The sequence below is a fragment of the Hypanus sabinus genome, chromosome 7, assembly GCF_030144855.1.
Source record: "Hypanus sabinus isolate sHypSab1 chromosome 7, sHypSab1.hap1, whole genome shotgun sequence".
Taxonomy (NCBI): domain Eukaryota; kingdom Metazoa; phylum Chordata; class Chondrichthyes; order Myliobatiformes; family Dasyatidae; genus Hypanus; species Hypanus sabinus.
The window spans coordinates 151,345,815-151,370,555 of record NC_082712.1 but is presented as its reverse complement, the minus strand read 5'-3'; the positions used below and the strand labels follow the sequence as shown (position 1 = coordinate 151,370,555).

General features: G+C 40.9%; 1 protein-coding gene across 2 annotated transcripts in view; it reads left to right on the top strand.

The window, feature by feature from the left end:
- Positions 1-24,741, top strand: part of lrrc4ca (leucine rich repeat containing 4C, genome duplicate a) — a 1,033,148-nt gene that overhangs the window by 749,507 nt on the left and 258,900 nt on the right. The window contains exon 1 of one of the 2 annotated variants that reach the window (XM_059975964.1): positions 21,507-22,032. The exons of the other annotated variant lie outside the window; for it this stretch is intronic. The gene's annotated coding sequence lies outside the window, so the exon portion shown is untranslated. Of the gene's footprint in view, positions 1-21,506; positions 22,033-24,741 lie in introns of those variants that run through there. 2 annotated transcript variants of the gene reach the window in all.

Below are 24,741 nucleotides of genomic sequence, written 5' to 3'. Positions count from 1 at the left end.
GAAAATGAAGCAGAAACTTGAGTCCTCGATAATAATCTTAATGAGTCCAGCATGTGGAGTAATGCAAGGTATTATCTTTTTTAATTAACTATTCATTTAACAATAGAGAACAATAACTGAGTTATCTAATTCAAAAGTGTACCTGGACAATGATGTAAAAATATCTGATTGCGTTAGTTTTAGCGCTTGCACAAAGCTTTTCTATTCAGGATGGAATTCAATTCATAATAAGATTTTTCAAATTTGTAAAAATCAACATGTAGACAGGCAACATGGACAGCCACGAGAAATGTATTCTTGCAAAAAAAGTGAATTAATATGCAATATTAATATTAGGAGAATATTACTTTATGGGATGTGAATCTTTCAGCTGTGCTGGCATCCATGGTCCATTTTATAGACAATAGACAATAGACAATAGACAATAGGTGCAGAAGTAGACCATAATAAAAAAATAAAAATAAAATAAAATAAAAGCATTTTAGTTGCTTTTGAACTGAACAGGCACTTGTATGTCATCCATAATGCTGGGTCTAGAGTTCCTTATATAGTAGACCTGGTAAGGATGGCAGATTTTCTATCCCCTTAGATTAGGCCACGGTGGATTTAAAATATGGAAGAAAATGTCGAACTTGAATGGGTCAAGGACAGTGGAAGCAGACAGATCAATTGTCTTTGTTCCTGCCATGTCCTTGGAGATGGAATATACCCTTTTGTGGAACTGTTTAATATCCTTCATTTTGTGAGATGATGTTGCGTTGCTTTCTGTATTTTAAAGTAAACGCACTGTTGCTTCATGTAATCTGCTGGTCCAGAAATAATTTCCAAATAAGAAGTCATTTATGAAGCATTTCTGATATAACATGCAGGTTTGTGAATGACGGGGTGTGTGCCTGCCTGGAGTGATTCAAGCTGGTTATCTGAGAGAACAAAGAGCCATAATTACTGATTGTCACTTCCTGGGAAGAGGGCAATAAATGGATGCTGGCCTGGAGCAGAGCCAATAAAAAGGTGTTCATGGTCTGTCACAAGGCCTAGAGCCAATGACATTGGAATGCTACATTTGAATTGACAAGAAGAAAATATAAAAGTGGACTCTTTGATCATCCTAGCAGCAATAACTCTCTAAAGAGACCAACTATCACAAGGGAGAACCTCTATATCAGGGCTAGGAGTAGAAAGGATCAATCATCTGGCCATCAGAGATTCACTATTCCAGTGTCATAAATTGGACAAGTTGTCTGAATAGGTATTGATACAGAAGGAACAGCAGAATTCATATTCTAAATTGTTGACCCAGGGTCAACATAGTTGCATTGTTGTTTGTGCGGAGACAATAAAGTGTGAGCTTCCATTAATTACAAGTTGCGTAGTGAGCTTCCTAACCTAATTCCATTGACAAACAGTCAACAAGTGAATCCAGGTGAGTTTCTGACAACTATCTATACGTAAAATGCTGGAGAAATGATAAATGGGGTGGAGGGGGAGAAGAGAAGAGGTTTTAGCTCCTGTTTTTTCCAATCCTTCTGAAGAATCACAGCCTAAAACATTAGCTGTTTATTCTCATTCATGCATGCTGCCTGACTTGCTGAGTTCCTCCAGCAATTTGTTGGTGTCGCTCGATAACCAGCATCTGTAAAATATCTTGTGATTTTGACAACTATTCATTGGTTCCGTTGCTACATTAAACTAGCATTAATTCTGGAAGTATTTACTTCAGTGAACATAAATTCCCCAGCTATGGAAACTATAAGTTGGGAGTTCAAATTTAAAGGTTGAAAGTCAATTTATTATCAAAGTAGATAAGTCACCAAACACTACTTTTTTTTTGCAAATTAAAGAAATACAATAGAATTTATGAAAAACTTTACATAACAAAGATTGACAAAGTGCAAAAGAGGACAAATCATGCAAATAACAAATTTTTAAAAATAATGCCGAGAATATGAGTTGTAGAGTCTTTGAAAGTGAAGCTTTAGGTTGTGGAATAAGTTCAGTATTGAGGAGAGTGAAGTTATCCATACTGGTTCAGGAGCCTGATGTTGTAGGGTCATAACTGTTCCTGTACCTAGTGGTGTGGGACCTAAGGCTTCTGTAGCTTTTGCCTGATGGTAGTAACAAGAATTGAGCACGGCGTGGATAATGGGAGTTGAAGATGGATGCTACTTTCTTGCGGCAGCACTCCTTATAAATGCACTTACAGATGGGAGGGCTTTGCCTATGATAGACTGGGCTGTATCAACCACTTTTCCATTCCTGGGCATTGGTGTATCCATACCAGGCCATGTTGCAACTAGTAAGGATACTCTCTACCATGAATCTATACACGTTTTTTAACATTTTAGATGATATGCCACTGCAAAAGTACTTTTAACCTCTTTAACTGTTTCTCTGAATAGAACTGAACTTACACAAGCCAGTGTCTGTGACACTGCTGCAGGACCTTTGGAGACCACATCTAAAACTGACCTTGATTTGTGATGTGGGTTAGAGTGCTATCCAGTATCTGCTTTTACTCCAGCGAGGTGCTGCCACAGGGAGACTACTAACATCTGACCCTGTATCAGCTATCATTCAGGTGCCTTGGCATTTAAACATATAGAACATAGAATAGTACAGCACAGTACAGGCCCTTCAGCCCACAATGTTGTGCCGACCCTTAAACCCTGCCTCCCATATAACCTCTCCACCATAAGTTCCTCCTTATACCTGTCTAGTAGTCTCTTTGGTGTAGGCGATCATGTCTCTCCATCCATCACAGTCCGTGACCCTCCGAATTGTAGTTGTTGCCTCCCTTGTTTCTAACCATGATGTTAATCCATCTATCATATTCACTCTTGGTCAGCCTCTGCTTCTTTCTCCTTCCAGTTGTAACTAAATGTTCTAATGTCTCTCTTCATTGGTTATCCTGTCCGTAAATGATATACATAGCATTCTTCTGAGGAACCACATCTCTGTTGCATTGATTCTTTTTTCCATTGCATTTGTGATGGTCCTTGACTCGCAGCCATACATCGATATAGGGAGAATGTAGCAGCTGAGAGTTCTAAGGCAGATGTCAATTGCTACTTCCTTGTTCGTTAGGATGTTTCGCATTTCTGTAAATGATGTTCTTGCCATTCCTATTCTTGCTTTTATGTCTGTCTGCATTTTCCATCAGATGTTACCCATGATCCAAGGTAGTTGAAGTTGTGAACTTGTTTCAGGATTTCTTTTCCCAATGCGATCCTACAGTTTGGGATATCAGGCTTCTCTGATGTTACCATTACTTCAGTTTTCTTTTTGTTTAAGGTTAAGCCAAGTCTTTCGCTCTCTGTGTTGATGGTAGATTCTAGTTTCTGTAAATTTACTTCACTGTTTGCTATCAGTATTGTATCATCTGCATAGCGGAAGTTGTTGATATCGTACCCTCCAGGTAGGTCTTGCATAGTTCTCATGATGTTTTCACTGTACAGAGAGAAGAGGTCTGGTGATGGAACACAACCCTGTCTGACTCCTCACTTTATTGGCTGATATTCACCAATCTCGTTGTCTATCCGTATGGCTGCACTTTGTGGCCAGTAGAGATTCCTGATTATTCTTAGATCTTTTCCATCAATATTAATATCTTTAAGCATTTTCATGATGACTTGGTGTTTCACTGTGTCAAAGGCTTTTGTGTAGTCAATGAAACAGAAGTATAGATCTTGTTGTACTTCTATTGACCTTTCAATAATATTCTTGAGAATATAAGTTGCGTTTGATGTTCCCTTGCCTTCAACAAAGCTGCACTGTTCTTCACTGATCTCTGGTTTAACCTCTGGCAATGGGAAACCACTTCAGTATTCCTCCCTTGTACAATCATGAACTCAAATCAACCATGTATCAGCTATCACAGGCGCTACAATCTCAGTCCCAGAAGTTTTGTTGTCAAGGCTAGGGTCGAGATTATGTACACTCTGTTCTAACACATCTTCTTCCAATATTACACTATTGTCTGAATCATTGGAATCTGATTCATGTCCCAGATAAGGTCTACCTTGAATTACAGGAGATTGCAGTCTCCTGAGGAACTGGGGTGGGAGTGTTCTCAAAGGGCTACCCTGTTTACCCTCTTGATAGACCCGCCCTTCAAAGGTTCCTCAGAGTATGTGTTGTCTAGCACCTCTAACACTCTCTAGACAGTTGATTTCCAAGCATCCTAGATCTTATAATGACCTAATGGTCTGTTCCAGAGGTAAACCAGTACATTTATGTCAATCTTAGGACAATGTATTTTATCCTCCTGTAAGGCAATGCTTTTGCAGCCTTCTGTTCAAAGTATTCTTTTGCTTTGACATAAGCATCAGTCAGTTGTTTCTGGTGTATGGATAACCAGTCGTATTTCCTGTCTGCAGACTGTTCTCGCCCCAGCAGAGCATCCACTGGCAAGTGGGGATCAACATCGAACAGAAGTTAACAAGGGGAATATCTGGTGGTTATGTGAGGCATTACATTGTACGCATACACTAACTCATGAAGATGCTCTGCTACCTGCGTTACTTTTCTGGAGGCAACTTACACAACAAATCACGCATCGTCCTGTTGAAATGCTCTCACTGCGCATTGCCAGTAGGATTCAAAGCTCAGTTATGACCTCACTTTCAAAGTTACGGCCCTGGTCAGAATGCCACCTCTCAGGAACACCGTACTTCATAAGCCATTCCGTCGGGAACACCTTTGCTGTGGTATCCACCTTTTGATCCCCAGTTGAGAATGCTTGGGTGAAATTTGTAAAAACAGCTGTGACTGCCTTGACATTCTCACGCCCATAAGCTGCCAGTTCAAGCACAGAGAAATCTACAGTGACAATTTCGAACGGCCTAGAAGCAAGAAATAATTTCATGGGGGTACTGATCTTAGCATGTGGCATTTTAGTTAAAACACAACACGGACAATTTTTAATCCACTGTGCCACATCCTTGTGCATACCTACCCAAAACCATCTGCTTCTCAACAAATGCAGAGTATGCTCTATGCCTTGATAGCCCATAAAGTAATGTACATACCCTAACACTTTATTCCTCAAGCTGGTAGCTAGCAGAAGCTGATAAAACTCCCCGTGCTTCTCATCCTCAAATACACGATACAGTAACCCCTTACGCTCCCTGACCCTGTCCCAATGCTTCAACAGAGACAAGATCAGTTTAATCAGGGCTCTACATTCCTTGCCATTCAGTTTTCTTTTTCTGTCCCAAAAATTTCTGAAGACACTTAACACAGGGTGTTGCTGCTGAAAAGTGTGCAATTCCCCAGTAGAATAACCTGGGAAGGTTCAGATCACTTACATCACTAGTACCAGCTTCGAGAGCTCGAATTTGCTTAGCGTTAGAGCTTTTTAGACCAGCTGTAACCAGGTTTGGGTCAAGAGCTGTGCCGCGATTGATCAGACCACAGATCGGCAAAGACCCGTCAAACTCAGCATTCTCCGAGATAAGCTCATGCTCCCTTGCAATAGGCTGCCAGAAAGAGCATCAGCCACGGTATTGCTCTGACCTGGACAATACTGAACATCAAAGTCAAACACTGATAGTTATGAGATCCATCTCTGCTCAATTGCTCCCAACTTGGCAGTTTTCAAGTGGGATAACGGATCATTATCTGTTATTACCGTGAATTAGAACCCAATCAGTAACTATGAAACATCTTTACTATAGCCCACTTAAGTGCAAGCAGCTCTAATTTCATGCTGCTATAATTCCTATCATTCTTTTCAGCATTTCTCAATCGTCGGCATGCATATGCAATAACCTTTTTTTGTCTCTCCCTGTTGTTAGTATAAAACAGCTCCTAGCCCGTGACTGTTTGCATTGGACTGTCTCCACCGTAAAAGGCTGGATGAAATCGGAAAAGCTGAGGACAGGTGAACTAGTCAGTTTCTCTTTGAGCAAATCAAAGGCAGTTTGCCATTCTTCCGTCCAAGACTGTTTTAACAGTAGATGGAACTGGCCATTGCTGAACAGCGGAGATCTTCTCGAGATCTGTGCCTATCCCTTGGCTGATATCTGGTGTCCTAAGAAGTTAACCTCTGACTGCAGAAAATGACATTTTTCCAGCTTCAGCTTCAGACTTGTCTCTCTGAGACGCTGAAGCACATGTTCCTGGAAAGTCTGCAAATACACCAGAACATCATCCAGATACACCAGCATAATCTGGAAAATTAAATCAGTCATGATTGCCTGCACGAGTCCTTGAAAAGTCGCCAGTCCATTGTGACCCCAAACAGCTTGCAAAGGTACTCATATAGACCAAACAGAGTTAAGAAAACAGTCTAATGCCGATCTCGCTCCTCAACCTCCACTTGATAATAACCACTCACAAGGTCTATCGCTGAGAATAACTGTGCCCCCCGCAGAGCATCAAAACTCTCATCAATGCACATGAGCGGGAACACATCCTTTTTAGTCTCAAGATTCAGTCTCTGATAATCCACACACAGTCTGATGCTACCAGCAGCCTTCTGGACCAATGCTACAGGTGAGGCATGCGCACTATTGCTCTCCTGAATAACACCTTCCTTCATCAGCTTTGAGATGTGTTCTCTTTCACTTCACTGTTCTGATTGGGTGGAACGTGATGGTATGGCTGTGAAACAGGCCCATCATCAATCAAATGCATTTCATGTTTGACCTTATCAGCACACCCAAGGTCTTCATCTTCGACTGAAAAGATATTCAAGGTACTTAGCCAGTAAAGCTCTTAGCTGAACTTGTTGTTCTTCTCTACCCCCAATGTCGAGTTTGTCTAGAATTGACTTTAACTTGGGATTACTACCCTCTTCTTTTACACCAAGGGTCATTTGTTCAATGCCAGCTGAGATCTGCTAGAATCTTACAGCACCACACTGATCACTACCTACACATTCTACCTTTAACAGTGTACCCAGCCAGGTCCATGGTGAGAACCATACATCCTCTCAATAGAGATTTAAAACCTGTACTAGCAGTGTACGATAACCAGAGTCAACAAGCATGGCAATAACTACAAGACCACCTGGTAGAAGGGAGTTAAGTGGCTCAAGTAACATCTTATGGTCAGTACCAGTGTCTCGAGTGGCCTTCCTTGCCAGAATGGAAATTACAGATTCAGCAGGTATGCGCTCAGTCTCTTTTGCTGATACTTGGACTGCAGCTTTCTTTTCAGTAGGGTGCATCTGCACTTTCTGTAACAGATCTCTCCAATCAGAATCCAACTTTCCTTCTAGGGTCGTATCAAGTTCAACATAGACAAGTTGTCCACATTGGCTTATTTGGTTCATGCCTACAATGCATGGGATGGTTGTTCAGTGCTAATGGGATCTCTGACCACTAAAAAACCACATGTCCATCACTTGAACCTCTAGCTCTAGCTCTAGATACCCAAAGTTAGGAATATCAAGACCATTAGCATCTGTTAACTTAAGCCAGCCAGCAGTGGACAACATGTCCTCATCCCCTCCATTCGTGTTCTTGAAAGAACTGCTCAGTCATGGTGCTCACTTGACTACCTACGTATAACAGACAACAGACAGAGACACCTGATATCTTAAGCTCAGCAACAGGACATGTTCCGACGGCACATTGTAGCACATGGTCACAGGATGGCTGAACATTATCTGAGTCTGTGAGTTTCCCCCAAACTGTCCGACTCACAACAACCTGAGGGCTGGAGGATTCAGGCTGTACGTCCTTTGCACTTGGCTTCTGTGGGCAATTCTTTGCTGCATGCCCTCTCACCTGACACTTGAAGCATATTGGTTGCCCAACCTTTATGAAACTAGACTGTTAACTTGGGTCTACTCATGGTAGCATGTGCAACACCTCCCTGTACAGCAAGATCTTTCATTGCTTGAATCAACTTACTAATGGTTATGCCTTGCTCTGCAACTACTTCAAGGACATCGTCTAGAGTGACAGATTGATATTCCTGAGCTTTGAGAATTGAGCACTGTGCCTGGCTACTGCTACATTTTGACACTACAGTCTGTGTATTTCCTCAGGACTCTTCTGAAAACCACAGACCTCCTCTCACACTTCGATCATTGAGGACACAGGGTTGTCTGCATGAATCAGTAGAGCTCCTTTCTAAGGGAAGGATCTCTGATCCCCTTTATAAATTGATCTCCGAGCGCCACCCTCTTATTGGCCACTGCGTCAGGGAATGCTTCAGTAGCAAGTTAAGAGCTTGGGCTAGGGCACGTGAAAATTCTCTTATGTCTTCACCTTACAGGAAGTTATGCAACAGCTGGGTGTACTATGGTTGTCACTACGTAGGTGAACAAGTCATCAGCCTGGTCTTCCTCAGTATCACTGCGCGTACGTACTTCTTCTAGAGCTGCACCCCTGAGCAGTGACATAACAAAATTATGTGATCCTGCTGAGACTGGTTTCTAGCACGAAGCACCCTTTCCACTTCTCCAATAAAGTTATCAACAGGCATTCCCCCCCCCCCATCTTTCTCACCATCCCCTGTAAATGGGCACTGTGTCTTTCCCTTGGAACATATACATAGGACTTTTGCTTAATTTATCTATAGTTGCCATGGCTTCCTCATGCCTCTAATTTGTTCATTCAAATCAAGTTCAGTTTGCTCATACCCTGAGTAACATTTTGAAAACTCAAGTCATTAACATCTCTACAAGCCTGGAAAAGGGGTTGCTGACATCTCTTGCAGGACACACGATGACTTCATGGCCACAGTTGCTCGGGATCACCGTCACAGTTCTACGTCCTGGCGTCAGTGCCGATATCCCAGCCTGGTCTCAAGGCTCTATCATGGTCTCCATGCGTTAACAGGCTCTCCTTCTGTCCCACGGGAATGGCTATCTTATTCTTCACCACTACCATATATTGTACTGCATACAAAAATTTTTTTAAACTACTAAACTGGCTTGGAATTAACCCACTCCTGGTTCCAAATTTAGTAGCCTAGGGAAAAATACACATGCAGGACAACAAATACCTTTCCTGGGTCTTAAATTCCTTTATCTGTTTTAGATGTTTTATTGTAGAAAGAGGGTATCAAAATAAAAACTTCAAAATAAATTTTAAAAAAGTCCCCGCTATTACAATCTCAGTTTAACTTCGGACCACACCCTTGTTATGTATGCAGAATGAAAATAAATAAATCAAAATATACAAAACCAATACAGTAGTGGCAATTCTAACAAAAACAATACAAAGAATGTTAGAATCCCACCAACCCTGTACCTTATACACAACATTGAAAATATGAATAAATACATCACATCTTAACTAAGGGACATACTTGGCATACACGTGCTTAACTTTCAAACCCATATAGGCTAGACCTTGAAATGAGTTCTCACTCGCTATGTGAAGAGATTAACACATTCACGTTACTCTGTTACATTCACATTCAATCATGAAACAAAAAAGATAAATAAACTTTTACAATACATTGCGTTGTAGTTGAATTACTAAAAAGACTAACCTAGTAGGACGATTAAGGAACTTTGTAATTACACTATACAACACTGATCAATTTACTTGCAAAAATCTAAAGCATCCATATGTAAAACACGTCAGATTACTGATATTCCAGATTTACAAACAAGTATAAATGAATTTACATGGATATTATCAAATATTATTCTACTTTCCTCATCAAACCTGGGAAAAGCATTCGAATGTCGTCCTTTATAGAACATGGCAACTCTTCATTCTATTCTACCCATGCAAAATAATGTCACCATTTTCTCTTAAAGACACAGGCAGCTATTTTAGCATTGCCAAGGTGAATACATAAGTGCACTTTAAAAATAAAAAAATGATATTCAACGGTCATCTGGTTATATATTTATGTTTGTTTTCTTTTGTAAGTTCACCATTTGTTGTCTTTTGTACATTGGCTGTTTGGCCGTCCTGTTGGGTGAGGTCTTTCATTGATACTATTGTGTTCTTGGATTTACTGTGTATGTCCACAAGAAAATGAATCTTAGGGTTGTATATAGTGATATATATGTACTTTGATAATAAATTTCATTTGAAATTTGAACTTTGATCTTGTACTATTCATGCAGAGCAATTTGTTATATAGAGCATTGACATAGTACAAGGAAAAAATAATAATGGAATGCAGAATAAAGTGTAACAACTACTGAGAATGTGTAGTGCAGGTCGACAATAATACACAGAATGTGAGTTTAAGAGTTCATTTTATTATGCAAGGGCAAGGGAGTTGTTCAACACAGACAGGCTCACCCCTATTGACACCAATGGGACTGTAGTTGAGAGGGTGAATAGTTTCAAGTTCCTTGGTGTACACATCACCGTGGATCTCACCTGGACTGTATATACCGGCAATGTGGTGAGAAATGCACCACATCCTCAGGGCTTCCTACAAGGCACCATCGAGAGCATCCTGATTGGCTGTGTCACTGCCTAGTATGGGAACTGCACTACCCTCAATCACAGGGTACTGCAAAAAGCGATGTGGACAGCCTAGCATATCTGTGAATGTGAGTTTTCCTCTCTTCAGTATATATAGAGCAGCAGGTGCATATAAAGGGCCTGAAGGATCATCAGGGACTCCAGCCACCCCTACCACAAACTGTTTCAGCTGCTTCCATCTAGCAAATGGTACCATAACATTAAGACCAGGACCAATAGTCTCTGGGACAACTTCTTTCATCAGGCCATCAGATTTCTCAATACACATTGATCTGATTGCATATCTGACTATACATTTTATCTGACTGTACGTATACGTGCACAAAACAATTATATATACAGTCTTAGTGCTCGGGCAATATCCTCCCACATTTCCCTTCCTTATTGTTTGTACATAGTGACATAATGCAATATGAAGATTTTTACTCCTTCATGTTGTGAGATCTAAGAAATAAAATTCTAATTCTAAAAATAGTTTTGTAACAAGAGGTTAGAGGCTTTCCTTGAGCCTGGTGGTACATTCTTATAGGATTTTGTATCTTTTGCCCTATGGGAGAAGAAAGAATGTCTGAGGTGGGTGTTGTCCTTGATTATGTTGGCTGCTTTACTGAGGCCATGAGAAGTATAGACCATTGAGGAGAGATTGGCTTCTATGCCATGCAGAGCTGTCTTCACAACACTGTAGTTTCTTGTGGACAACTCTCTTTGATTTCTTGTGGTTACAGTCAAAGCAGTTGATGTACCAAGACAAGATGCATCAAGATATGACGCTTTCTATGGTACGTTGATAAAAATTGCCAAGGGCCTATGAGGACATGATACAGTAATTCGAATAACCACATGTTACAGCAGTAGTGTGCATAAGAGTTTTCTTGCCGTAATATTAAAGTGGTTGGACCAGGACAGGTATTGCTAATAGTTTCTCCAAGGACTTCAGCCCTCTCAACATCAATACCACTGCTATAGGCAGGTTCACATGCGGTGCTCCTCTTCCAGAAGTTAATAAACATTTATTTTGCTTTGCTGTCACTGAAAGAGAGTTTGTTGTCATGGCATTGTCTTACTAAGCTCTCCATACCCTTCCTGTACTCCAACCTGTCGTTATTTGAGATACAGCCCATTATGGCTTGTACATTGAGTTAGAGTTGAATCTGGCCACACAGTTATGAGTATATTCAAACAGGTATGATTCTAATTGACAAGGGACAAGTTGAGACATTTTCACTATTAGAGAGTGATGAACAAATTGATATAGCTGCAAAGTAAGGAGCCAGTCTTTTTAAACTGATGCTATAGAAATATCTTCTCTCAGAAAGCAGATGTTTACTGTCCCTGAAAGTGGTGAAGATCCAGTCATTAGATTATACATAAGGTAGTTATTCTTCTGATAATAAATAGGGTAAGCATATCCTGCACTGTTTAAAAACTTATCAATAATTGCTCCAAATCACCATGAAACATTTTGCTATGAACAAAATCCATTGACAATCCAGGAGACAATCTAATGAGTAAGTATGTGTAACTATTGCTCTTAATAGCTCACGGAAATAACCATAGGATCATTTTTAACAGAAGGAACATTCATCCTGAACTGCCTGAGCCCTGAATAATTCAGTTGGTTGCACTCCCCTGAATTTTTCCCCATAACCCTGTAATTGATTTTATGTTTTCAAGTATATCTTTGAGAAAGCAGTGATTGAATTTGCTTCTCCTCCCTCCTGGCAACATATTTCAGATCATAAGAATTTGTGGTATAAAATACATTTTCAATGGTTTTTGCGACCATAGTGTTTATGATATGCTCATGGTCTTCTGCTACTATAGCCCATTCACTTCAAAGTTCGTGTTCTGTTCTTCTGCATTTCCCTGCTGTAGCACATAGTTATTTGAGTTATTGTCACCTTCCTGTCAGATTGAATCAATCTGGCTATTCTCCTCTGGCCTCTCTCACTAACCAGGTGTTTTCAACCACAGAACTACTGTTCACTGGATTTGTTTTGTTTTTATGCCATTTTCTGTAAATTCCAGTGACTGCTGTGCCTGAAAATCCCAAGAGATCAGCAGTACTTAAGATACTCAAACCACCCCATCTGGCACTAACAATCATTCCACGGTAAAGGTCACCCAGATCATATTTCTTCCACATTCCAATGTTTGGTCTGAACAACAACTGAACTTCTTGACCATGTCAGCATGCTTTCATGATAGAAGTTGATCATTTCCTGTCAGTAAGGCATCAAAGGATATGGTGAGAAGGCAAGTATATGGGGTTGAGTGGGATCCAGTTTCAGCCATGACGGAATGACGGAGCAGATGCGATGGGCTGAATGGTCTAATTCTACTCCTTTGTCTTATAGCCTTCTGATGTTACGCATTGAGTTGCTGTCACGTGATTGGCTGATTAGATATTAGTATTAAAGAGCAGGTGTACCTAATAATTTGGCCACTGAGTGTGTGTTAAACAATTTCTTCTAATATCTGATACTTCTGTGAAAGAGAATTGCCTTCATTCATTTACAGTCATCTCTCCACCACTAGTTTTATTATTAATTATCTGCTAGCAGAAATGGTGTTGTCTTAATTACTCTTTCAAAACACCTCATTATTTAAATACCCATTCTTTATTTCTTAGGAAGCATCTCTGCTGTGAGGAGAACAATTTCTCCACATGACTGAATTTGTTTAATTCTCATAAATCTCCTCAGAATTCTTTTGAAGGTTTAATGCCTTTCTACAGTATGGTGCCAATTTTGGACACAATACTCCAGATAAGATCTACCCAGTGATTTATATTTCATAACTTCCCCTACACGTGTCTGCTGCTGCTGTGGCACGAGATCCTGCATGCTTTGTTTCATATACCCTCTTCATTTTTTCTACCAAAATGCATTTATTGTGAAATTTTACATCGACTATGCTGGAAGTCTCTACAATTCAGAAATACAGCGTGGAATGATCCCTACCGGCACCTTGAACTGTGCTGCCCAGAAACCCCTGATTTAACCCTAGCCACATCACAGAACAACTTACAATGACCAATTAGCCTACTAACTGGTACATCTTTGGACTGTGGGAGGAAACTGGAGCACCCAGAGAAAATCCATGCATACTACAGGGGAGGATGTACAGATTTCTTACAGTTGACATCAGACTTGAACTCCGCACTCTGGTGCCTCATGCATTAATAGCATCACACTAACTGCAATGTGGCACCCAATTCTTTCTTATGTTCCTACATTAGATAATACCTAGATGAAGCCTGGATCTTTGTGTGTTTATTTTTATATGCTTGCCTGTTGAAATGCAGAGGCATTTTCCTGTTATTCAGTGACACTGAAAACTTTGCTTACTTGACATGATTAAAAAATTCCAAAAATAAATACAACACTAAATACTTCAACTTCAATTAAGATCACAGACAGTTAAATTAAGTTCCTCAAAATTATTAACTGGACATTCATGCATCTTTAGTAAGAGCCTTGAAGTAGGAGGAAGATGTCTAGGTGATATGAATCCCAAATACGATGTTACACAGCTTATTCCTAGTTTCATATTCAGATTCAATTTTATTTATTATATTTATATTGAAACATGCAATAACGTGCCACAGGGTTGACAACAATACTTCACTCCCAGATGAGCTCAATGCCCTTATGACCATAAAAGCTTCATGAACTCCCGCAGTCGCCGATGACCCTATGATTCCAGTCCCTGAGGCCGACGTGAGTGCATTCCACAGGAGCGTGAACCCATGGAAAGCGTCTGGTCCATACGGGACACTTGGCTGAGGACGAAATACCTGTACTGATCAAATGGTTGAAGTGTTCACTGATGTCTTTAACCTCTCACTTCAGCAGTCTGAGGTACCCAATTGCTTCAAGCAGCCTTCAATTATATCAGTGCCTAAGAAGAATGTGGATTTTCCCAATCTACTTGCGTATTGAAATCCCCCATGACTAATGTAACATTGCCCTTCTGACAGGTATTTTTCATCTCCCATTTTAATTTGTAGCCAACTTCTTGGTGACTATTTTGAGGCATGTATATAACTCCCATTAGGGTTTTTTTTTACCCTTGCTGTGCCATAGGTCTACCCACAAGGATTCTACATCTTCCAATCCTATGTCACCTCATTCCAAGAATTTGATTTCATTTTTTACCAATAGACCAAGACTCCTGCATCTCCTGCTCAACAGTAATAGTGAGAAGAGAGTAAGACCAGTGAAGCACAGGCAAAGGTAGTTCACTTTATGCTCTCATCCTCAATTATTTTAATCTTGCTCGATACTTTAATCGGTGTGGAGTAATGGAACCAACCATGGGTTTGTCTTTTGCCATCAGGCCTTGATTCAGCGTTCACCCCTAGTGATGGCTGCTTTAGCCGTATCTGTATTCTCAAGAGTCTAGTTCGCTAAATCCCCCAGGAATTCACAAAAGTGCCGCATTGTTTAGTTGGTTCAAAAGAATACCCTTAAAGTGAAATCACAGACTGCAGACTTCAGTGATCACAGTTCAGAAGTATTCTAGAGTATTTAGTTGTATTATCAGCTGTCTGAAAAATGTCGCCATTGGTCGCTGGTGCCATCTTGCCTCCAGTTATGAATCCCTTTGCATCTACCATTACTACCATCACTGGCTTTAGGGGGATCTCCAGAGAAACTTAAACATAGTGGTCACACACCACCACAATTAAACTATCCACTGAACTGGCATTTTATACATTTGTTCAATTCAAAGCTAACACAGTCGATATTCACTTAAATCATTGCAAATGAAGGATTGGAATTGCTGACAAATGTTACTCAGTTTATCGCACATCATTCAGAACTGAGGCAGCGGCCACAGTCAATCCATTGAACTGTGTGTCTCCTCTTGTTGCACTCAGAATTCTATTTTCTGAATTGCTTTTCTTGTTCAGTGGTTCCTAAATCTACTCTACTTTGATGAATAATAATGTTATCCTTGCCTTCCCTGTACAAATCTAGTTGCTAAATTATTTCCTAAATGTAGTTCAAACTGGTGTGGAAGATTTGCCGGAGCTTGCTTTTCATCTGGTTGGTCCACCGATCTGGAAAATGCTCAGATCACAGGAGCAGAGCAAGTATCCACACCCCCTCCCTATTATCATCATTCTCAAAGCATAAACAGCAGTATTGGAGATTTTGACAGACATCAAATTATGGACAAGATCATTCAATTCTTAATTCAAAAACAAAACAGAACACTCAGCTCTTATATCAATCGCTAGCATACCCTGATGAATTGATTGCTGATTGATTTCTTAAAACTTATGCTATTCTCTTCCCCTTTGCAATGGTAAATCTTTTCAATTAATGAGAACAATTTTTCCAATGACTGTTTTTGGTGTACATTTGAAAACCATGGCAAAGCATACAAAAAAGTGTCCATTGAATCTCATTCATTATTTCTTTACTAAAATGCAAATTTTATGATGAATTGTCAGTTCTTGTCACTTGTAAAACATGTAATCTGTGACTTTACCATTTATAGACGAAGAATCTTGCAAACCTGAAAGATATTCACATAATGGTATTTTTTTAATTTCCATGCTGCCAGTTACTGATAACATTTTATGAGTTACAATTTCTGCATCCAAACGAGATACCCTTGATTTATTAGTTTACTGGGGTGTTGATGAAACAGATGATGCATGAACTGCAATGTACTGAGGAAGAAAACTTTTGGTCTGAATCGTAAAGGCATGAAGACCAATCACATGTTCTTTAGCAACTCAAGAGCAGGACATGTTATTTACTCCTTGTGGCTCTCTATTCCCTTGGTCTGATTTTGCTGGACCTATTCTGCTTTCCACCAGTAATCACCTGTCTGTATGTGGTGAGTACAGAGTTGCAGAGTATCAGGTAGGTGTTTGGCACCATAACCCCGAGGCATTACCTCTGAAATCAACTAACAGCACATGACAGAACCTGGGGGTGGGGGCTGCACATTGCAGTTTGAATGGTGAAGCAAATTGAGTTTTTAAATGTCTCAAACATAGAGACATTTAAGAACTTTTAAAATCAAAGTAAGTAATCAAATAAAAAAGGGGCAATATTTTTAGTCCAGAGTGGGGAAGTGTCTTTGGTGCTCTGCCTCAGAGTAGAGACAGGGGTCTCTCCAATGGGGGAGGGTGGGGAGGGAGAGGAAGAGGAAGAGAAAGAGGGAGAGAGGGAGAGGGAGAGGGAGAGGGAGAGGGAGAGAGTGAGTGAGAGAGAGAGAGAGAGAAAGAGAGAGAGAGAGAGAGAGAGAGAGAGAGAGAAAGAGACTCCCTGTGATTACTTGTCTAGTCCTAATAAAACCAGCTCATCATAGATATTTTATACAGTGCAGAAATTCTAGTTTGTCTTGGATTTCACTAGATGGTTCAAAAGATGGCTTGACAGTTAAAAATGTAGCGTTACATGACGTTAGGATTTGATTTCCCTAATACCATTTGGGAAGACTGTTGTACAGAATACAGTTCATGTTGATATTAAGTATATAGGGGAAATATAGCATAACCAAACATATTTTCATTTTAAGTAGTGTGACGTAAGTAGTCACGGTTCATTTTTGTTGTGTCTGATAATCCATGTATTCTAGTCTGTATATTATATTTTATTTAACAATACAGCATACAGTAAGCCCTTCCGGTCCTTCGATCCACGCCACCCAGCAATCCCCGACAAACCCGATTAACCCTAACCTAATCATGACAATTTACAATGACCAATTAACCTACCCAGTACGTTTGGGCTGTGGGAGGAAGCCAAAGACCCGAGGATAGCCCACACATTCCACAGGGAGGATGTCTAGACTCCTTATAGACAGTGCCGGAATTGAACTCTGTATTCTGGAACGCGCCATGTGATAATAATGTCACGCTAACAGCTACACTACTGTAGCACCCTGGATTTAACTTCTTTGGAGTGAAATGATGAAAGTGCGGCCAAGTATGATCAAAGAATATCAATTATTTTTCAATTGTGCTTCTGTACATTACTTGATTGAAAAATGTAATATATCTGAATGAGTATGACCTCTTAATTATTTAAAATTGCTTTTATATCACTAAGGAATCTACTTTTGCGAATAGAAGCTTTTGACATAGCAAAGATTGAAACCTGATCAAAAAGGATTGAGGTGATAACCAAAGAGACTTGGTACAAAGAAAGATGGAAGAGGGCATAAAGAGACTGCAAAGAGATACAATATTTTTAATTGGATGGACAAAGGTCTGACAAATGGAGTACTTCGTAGTGAATGTGAAACTGTCCATTTTGACTTGAATTTTTGTTTACAATAGTGATGCAGAGGGATCTGAGTGACCTGAGGCTTGACTTTCGAGAGACCTGGTTGCATGTGTAGGGACTAATAGGAAAATAACAGAATATTATGATTAAAGTCTCATGAAATTGATTACAGTCTGGCTTACAATATATAGTATTGGTCTCCAATATTTAAGGAAGGAGTTAGAAGATTGAGAGTTGACCTGCTGAAGCATTTAAGAGCCAGAGGGGTCTTGACAGGGTGGATGTAGAGCGGATGTTTACTTCTGTGAAGGAATTCAAAATTAATGTTGCATTTTAAAATTAATGCAGCAGGATGTTGGATGTCGCTTACTGGTCTGTTGCTGCCTTATGTTGGGGGAGCAGCATTGGTGCAGGTAATGCAAAAAGACTAAAGAAACTCATCAGAAAGGGTGGATCTGCCCTTGGCTACAACCTAGACTCTTTTGAGTTAGTGGTGGAGAGGAGGTTGCTAAACAAGCTGTTATACATTATGAACAATATAGCACATCGTCTCCATGACTTACTGAATAGGCAGCGGAGCACCCTTCTGAACAGACTCATTCAGCTCCGCTGTCACAAGGATCATCACAGAAAATCTTTCCTACCAAATGCAATACATACATACAACAGTTCATCTCTGTGCGATTGGAGAACCCACTTCATAGTACAATAGTCTCTGTTTTATTACTTTGGACATCATCGCAAATTTTTGGACTTTGATAAATTAATATTCTGTACTTTATTATTAATTAAGTCTGTACACTGCAAAGTATTTTTTTAAATTTTGCTGTGTAACAGAAAATTTTTCCACTCGGAATCAATAAAGTATTTATTATTATTATTATTATTATTATTATTATTATTATTATTATTATTATTATTATTATTAAAACATATAAGCAGTTGCCCCTTTACGGTGATTTTGGAAATAGTTTTACTATCACAGGGAATCGCGAATCTTTGAATGTTCATAAGGAAGATTGATAAATATTTGATAATGGCAGGTGAAACTTGACTGCAAGTAGACAGAAATTTAGAGTTACAATCAGATCATCAATGACCTGAATAAATACGAACCCAGGCTTGAAAGACTGGGGTCTCTGCTGCTGCTCCAAATGTGTTTGTGGTACATGTATTTTCATATGATTGGACAGTGCCTTTTGTAGTTGCATTCACAGTATGGTGAATTGGCAGGGAAATATATCATGGCACCCTGACGAGTTTTATTGCTGGAACCAAATAAAGCTTTCATCTATTAATATGATTGAAGTTGAGGGCGGAGGACTGAACAGGCACAAATCTATGGGAGAGTACAGAAATAAGTCAACTGAAATCCAACAGATATTCTTGAAAACTGATCCATTTACGTATACCCCAAATTAATTTTCTCTGTTATTTTATTGAAAGTGAACTCTGGTCAATGAAACATATGAGCTAAAGGTCCCATCTGCTGCCATTAGAGTGATGGCATAGTGTCAGCTTCATTCATCACATTTGACAACAGCACATTCCCATTGTTGACCTTGGGACACTTTCTGTGATATCAAACAGTATTATAGAACTGCTTGATGACAGTCTCTGATCTCTGATTTTACATTTATTGAATTCATTGCAGATTGTCCATGCAATATACTGAAGTTTTTATATAAAGCATTATTGTTCAAATCAAATTTAGAAAGAAATGAGCACAGCAGGATATCTATTAGAAGCCTGTCATAATAGCTGGCTTGAATACTAGAATTCTGTACTTGTGTTTATTGAGAAAACTTTGGCCAGGTTAATCCAAAATTAAGTAATTGCCATTAAGGGCACAAATGCCGGTATTAATAAATAAAGGGAAATCACATCATCTGTAGCAGAGTTTGCATGATGGTACTCTGTAAGAAGAAACCCAAGAGCATAAATGGCAGTGGTGCTTCACTTCCTGCTGAGGTCAACACCTTTTATACATGCTTCAAAAGGGAGAACAGAACTACACCTGTGTAAATTGCCACAGCATCCTATGACCCTGTAATCTTTGTTTTAGAGGCTGATGCCAGAATATTACTTATGAGGATAAACTGTCACAATGTATCAGCCCCCAGTGGTCTAACTGGTTGGCTACTGAAAACCCACATGGATCAATTGGTGGTAGTGTTTAAGGATATCACCAATATCTCCTTACTTCAGCCTGAGGTTCCTCAATACTTCATAAAGATATTATCATACCGGTATCCAAGAAGATCAGGGGGAGCTGTCTCAATGACCATTGACCAGTAACAGTCACATTTTCAATTAGATAATGATTTGAGAGGCCGGTCACAGCTAGGATTAATGCCAGCCTGAGCGAGGATCTGGACGCAATCTCTCTGGCTCTGCACTCTGCTTTGGAGCACTTTGACAAAAGAAACACATACGTTAGGCTGCTGTTTATCAAATACAGCTCAGCATTCAATACCATCATCCCCTCAGTATTAATCACCAAATTACTAAATCTGGGCCACAGTAACTCCCTTTGGGCTTGATCTAGAACCTCTTCATTGGGAGACTACAGTCAGTATGTATTGCTGGTAATATCTTCTCCTCACTGACAATCAACACAGGTGCACCTCAGCGACATGTACTTAGCCTACTTTTATTTATTTAGAGACACATTACAGTAGTGGTCCCTTCTAGTCCAATTTGTTAGTGCTGCCCAATTATACCCATGTGACTAATTAACCCACTAAGCTGTACAACTTTAGAATATGGGAAGAAACTGGAGCACCCAGAGGAAGCCCATAGATCAAGGGGAGAATGTACGAATTCCTTTGAGTGGGAATTGAACCTGGGTCTCTGGCACTGTAAAGCATTAGCCTAACCGCAATGCTACTGTATCACCCCTACCGAGTTACTCTGCCTACATTCATTAGTGTGTGACTAAGCACAACTCAAACACCATCTATAAATTTGCAGATGACACCACTGTTGTTGATAAAATCTCAGATGGTGACAAGGAGATATACGGAAATGAGATAGATCAGCTGGTTGAGTGGTGTCACTATAATAACCTCACTCTTCATCAGCAAGATCTTGGTAAGGGGAAATCAGGAGAACTCTACAGTCCTTGTTGAAGGATCAGTGTTTGAAAGCATAAACAGCTTCAGTTTCCAGGATGTCAACATTCAATGCATTGATGCAGTCACAAAGAAGGCACACCATGACTATAATTTATTAGGAGTTTGAGGAGATGTGGGATGTCACCAAAAATGTTTGCTACTTTCTATAGATGTACAATGGAAAGCATTCTGATTGGTTACACCTCAGTGTGGTACGAGGGCTACATTGCACAGGATCACAAGAAGTTAATCACAACTGGATTGAACCAGTTCTATCACAGGCATAACCCTCCCCACCATTGGGGCTATCTTTATGAGGCATTGACTCAAGAAGGCTGTAACCATTACTAAGGACCCTCACCATTGGATACATGCCCTCTAATCATTACTACCATCAGGGGGAGGTACAGGCATCTGCAAACCAAAACTCAGTGATTCAGCAATAGCTTCTTCCCTCCACCATCGGATTTTCGAATGGTCCAGGAACACGACCGCATTGTTCTTTTTTACAATATTTATTTATTTTGTAACTTATTTTCATTTTATTACATTTTTCCACTGTATTGTTGCACTAAACAGCAATTTTAACATCATATAAGATGGTGATAATAGTCCTGATTCTGATTTTGTGAATGTAGGCTTTTATCAGAACAATTGCTGGTGAATGAGTGGGCCAGTGAAGGAGTGGAGATTTGAGGCTTTGACTCGAGAGATTCTGGCAGTTTTGGCAGTTGGACTGTGTGATCAAGTCAATCAAGATTTGAATAGCTCAGACTCAGCAGAAAGCAGCTGATTGGGCAATCGAGGTCAGGTGACTAAGCAGTTTGAAAAGTTCAAACAAATAAATAGAGGGTTACCTCAAGCGGAGCAGCCTGTGGAAAGTGGCCAGTGAGTAAGTGGGCCAGGGAAGGAGTGGAGATTTGAGGCTTTGACTTGAGAGGCTTCGACGAGAAGAGGTGGAGGATGAGCTTGTTCCCAGTTTGTCTTTACAGTGCCTGCTGACACGGTGATGTCCCTCTCCTGTGAGATGTGGCAGTCTTGGGGGAGCTCTCCTCTCTCGCAGAGTCGCATCTGGCAGAAGTGCTTGCGGCTGGGCGATCTGGAAGACCGTGTGAGGAATCTGGAGCAGCAGCTGGATGACCTTCGACTCATAAGGGAGAATGAGGCAGTCATAGATGAGAGCTACAGGGAGGTAGTCACACCTAGGCTGCTGGAAGCAGGTCGTTGGGTGACAGTCAGAGGGGGAAAGCAAAGGTGAGTAGACAGGTAATGCAGAGCACCCCTGTAGCCATTCCCCAGAATAATAAGTTTACTGTCCTGGATGCTGTTGGTGAGGACGACTGACCAGGTGTGAGCCACGGTGGCAGGGCCTCTGGCACTGAGTCTGACCCTGTGGTGCAGAAGGATGGGACGGAGAAGAGGAAAGCTGTTGTTATTGGAGACTCTGTAGTCAGGGGAGCAGACAGAAGATTTTGTGGACGTGAGAAGGAAACCCGTATGGTTTGTTGTCTCCCGGGTGCCAGGGTCCGGGATGTCTCTGACCAGGTGCATGACATCCTGGTACAAGAGGGAAAGCAACCAGAAGTTGTGATACATGTTGGGACCAACGACGTAGGCAGGAAGAGGGAAGAGGTCCTGAAGTGTGAGTTTCAGGAACTAGGCAGAAGGCTGAAGAACAGGACCTCAAGGGTGGTGTTCTCAGGATTGCTGTCAGTGCTACGTGATAGTGATGGTAAGAATTGGAGGAGATGGCAGTTGAATGCATGGCTGAGGAGTTGGCACAGGGGGCAGGGTTTTAGATTTTTGGACCATTGGGATATCTTCTGGGGAAGGTGGGACCTGTACAGATTGATGGGTTGCACCTGAACTCGAGGGGGAGCAATATCCTTGCTGGTAGGTTTGGGAGTGTTTAAATTAATTTGCAAGGGGGATGGGACCTGGAGCGATAGAGCAGTGAAAGAAGTGCATAGAGTAAAGCCAGATCTAACAAATAGAGAGGCTTTGAGGAAAGAGAAGCAGAATAAAGGGTGTAAAGGTAGAAAGGTAGAAGGGCTAAAGTGTATGTACTTCAATGCAAGAAGCATCAGGAACAAAGGTGATGAACTGAGAGCTTGGATACATACATGGAATTATGATTTAGTGGCCATTACGGAGACTTGGCTGGCACCAGGGCAGGAATGGATTCTCAATATTCCTGGATTTCAGTGCTTTAAAAGGGATAGAGAGGGGGGAAAAGGGGAGGAGGGGTGGCATTACTGGTCAGGGATACTATTACAGCTACAGAAAGGGTGGGTAATGTAGCAGGATCCTCTTTTGAGTCAGTATGGGTGGAAGTCAGGAACAGGAAGGGAGCAGTCACTCTACTGGGGGTATTCTATAGGCCCCCTGATAGCAGCAGAGATACAGAGGAGCAGATTGGGAGGCAGATTTTGGAAAGCTGCAAAAATAACAGGGTTGTTAACATGGGTGACTTTAACTTCCCTAATATTGATTAGCCCCTGATTAGTTCCAAGGGTTTAGATGGGGCAGAGTTTGTTTAGTGTGTCCAGGATGGATTCCCGTCACAGTATGTTGACAGGCCGACCAGGGGGGAATGCCATACTAGATCTAGTATTAGGTAGCGAACCGGGTCAGGTCACAGATCTGTCAGTGGGTGAGCATCTGGGGGATAGTGATCACCGCTCCCTGACCTTAGCATTATCATGGAAAAGGATAGAATCAGAGAGGACAGGAAAATTTTTAATTGGGGAATGGCAAATTATAAGGCTATAAGGCTAGAACTTGCGGGTGTGAATTGGGATGATGTTTTTGCAGGGAAATGTACTATGGAAATGTGGTTGATGTTTAGGGTGACAAGTGAAGTGGAAAATCTAGTCAGGTGGAAGAAGGCTTAGGAAGCAAGGATCAGATGGGTCTATTGAGAAATATAGAGTAGCAAGAAAGGAGCTTAAGAAGGGGCTGAGAATAGCAAGAAGGGGCTATGAGAAGGCCTTGGCGAGTAGGGTAAAGGAAAACCCCAAGGCATTCTTCAATTATGTGAAGAACAAAAGGATGACAGGAGTGAAGGTAGGACCGATTAGAGATAAAAGTGGGAAGATGTGCCTGGAGGGTGTGGAAGTGAGCGAGGTCCTCAATGAATATTTCTGTTCGGTATTCACCACTGAGAGGGAACTTGATGATGGTGAGGACAATATGAGTGAGGTTGATGTTCCGGAGCATTTAATATTAAGCGAGAGGAGGTGTTGGAATTGTTAAAATACATTAGGACGGATAAGTCTGCGGGGCCTGATGGAATATTCCCCAGGCTGCTCCACGAGGCAAGGGAAGAGATTGCTGAGCCTCTGGCTAGGATCTTTATGTCCTCGTTGTCCACGGGAGGATTGGAGGGAGGCAAATGTTGTCCCCTTGTTCAAAAAAGGTAGTAAGGATAGTCCAAGTAATTATAGACCAGTGAGCCTTATGTCTGTGGTGGGAAAGCTGTTGGAAAAGATTCTTAGAGATAGGATCTATGGGCATTTAGAGAATCATGGTCTGATCAGGAATAGTCAGCATGGCTTTGTGAAGGGCAGATCATGCCTTACAAGTCTGATAGAGTTCTTTGAGGAGGTGACCAAGCATATAGATGAGGGTAGTGCAGTGGATGTGATCTACATGGATTTTAGTAAGGCATTTGACAAGGATCCACATGGTAGGCTTATTCAGAATGTTAGAAGGCATGGGATCCAGGGAAGTTTGGCCAGGTGGATTCAGAATTGGCTTGCCTGCAGAAGGCAGAGGGTTGTGGTGGAGGGAGTACATTCAGATTGGAGGGTTGTGACTAGTGGTGTCCCACAAGGGTCTGTTCTGGGACCTCTACTTTTTGTGATTTTTATTAACGACCTGGATATGGGGGTAGAAGGGTGGGTTGGCAAGTTTGCAGATGACACAAAGGTTGATGGTGTTGCAGATAGTGTAGAGGATTGT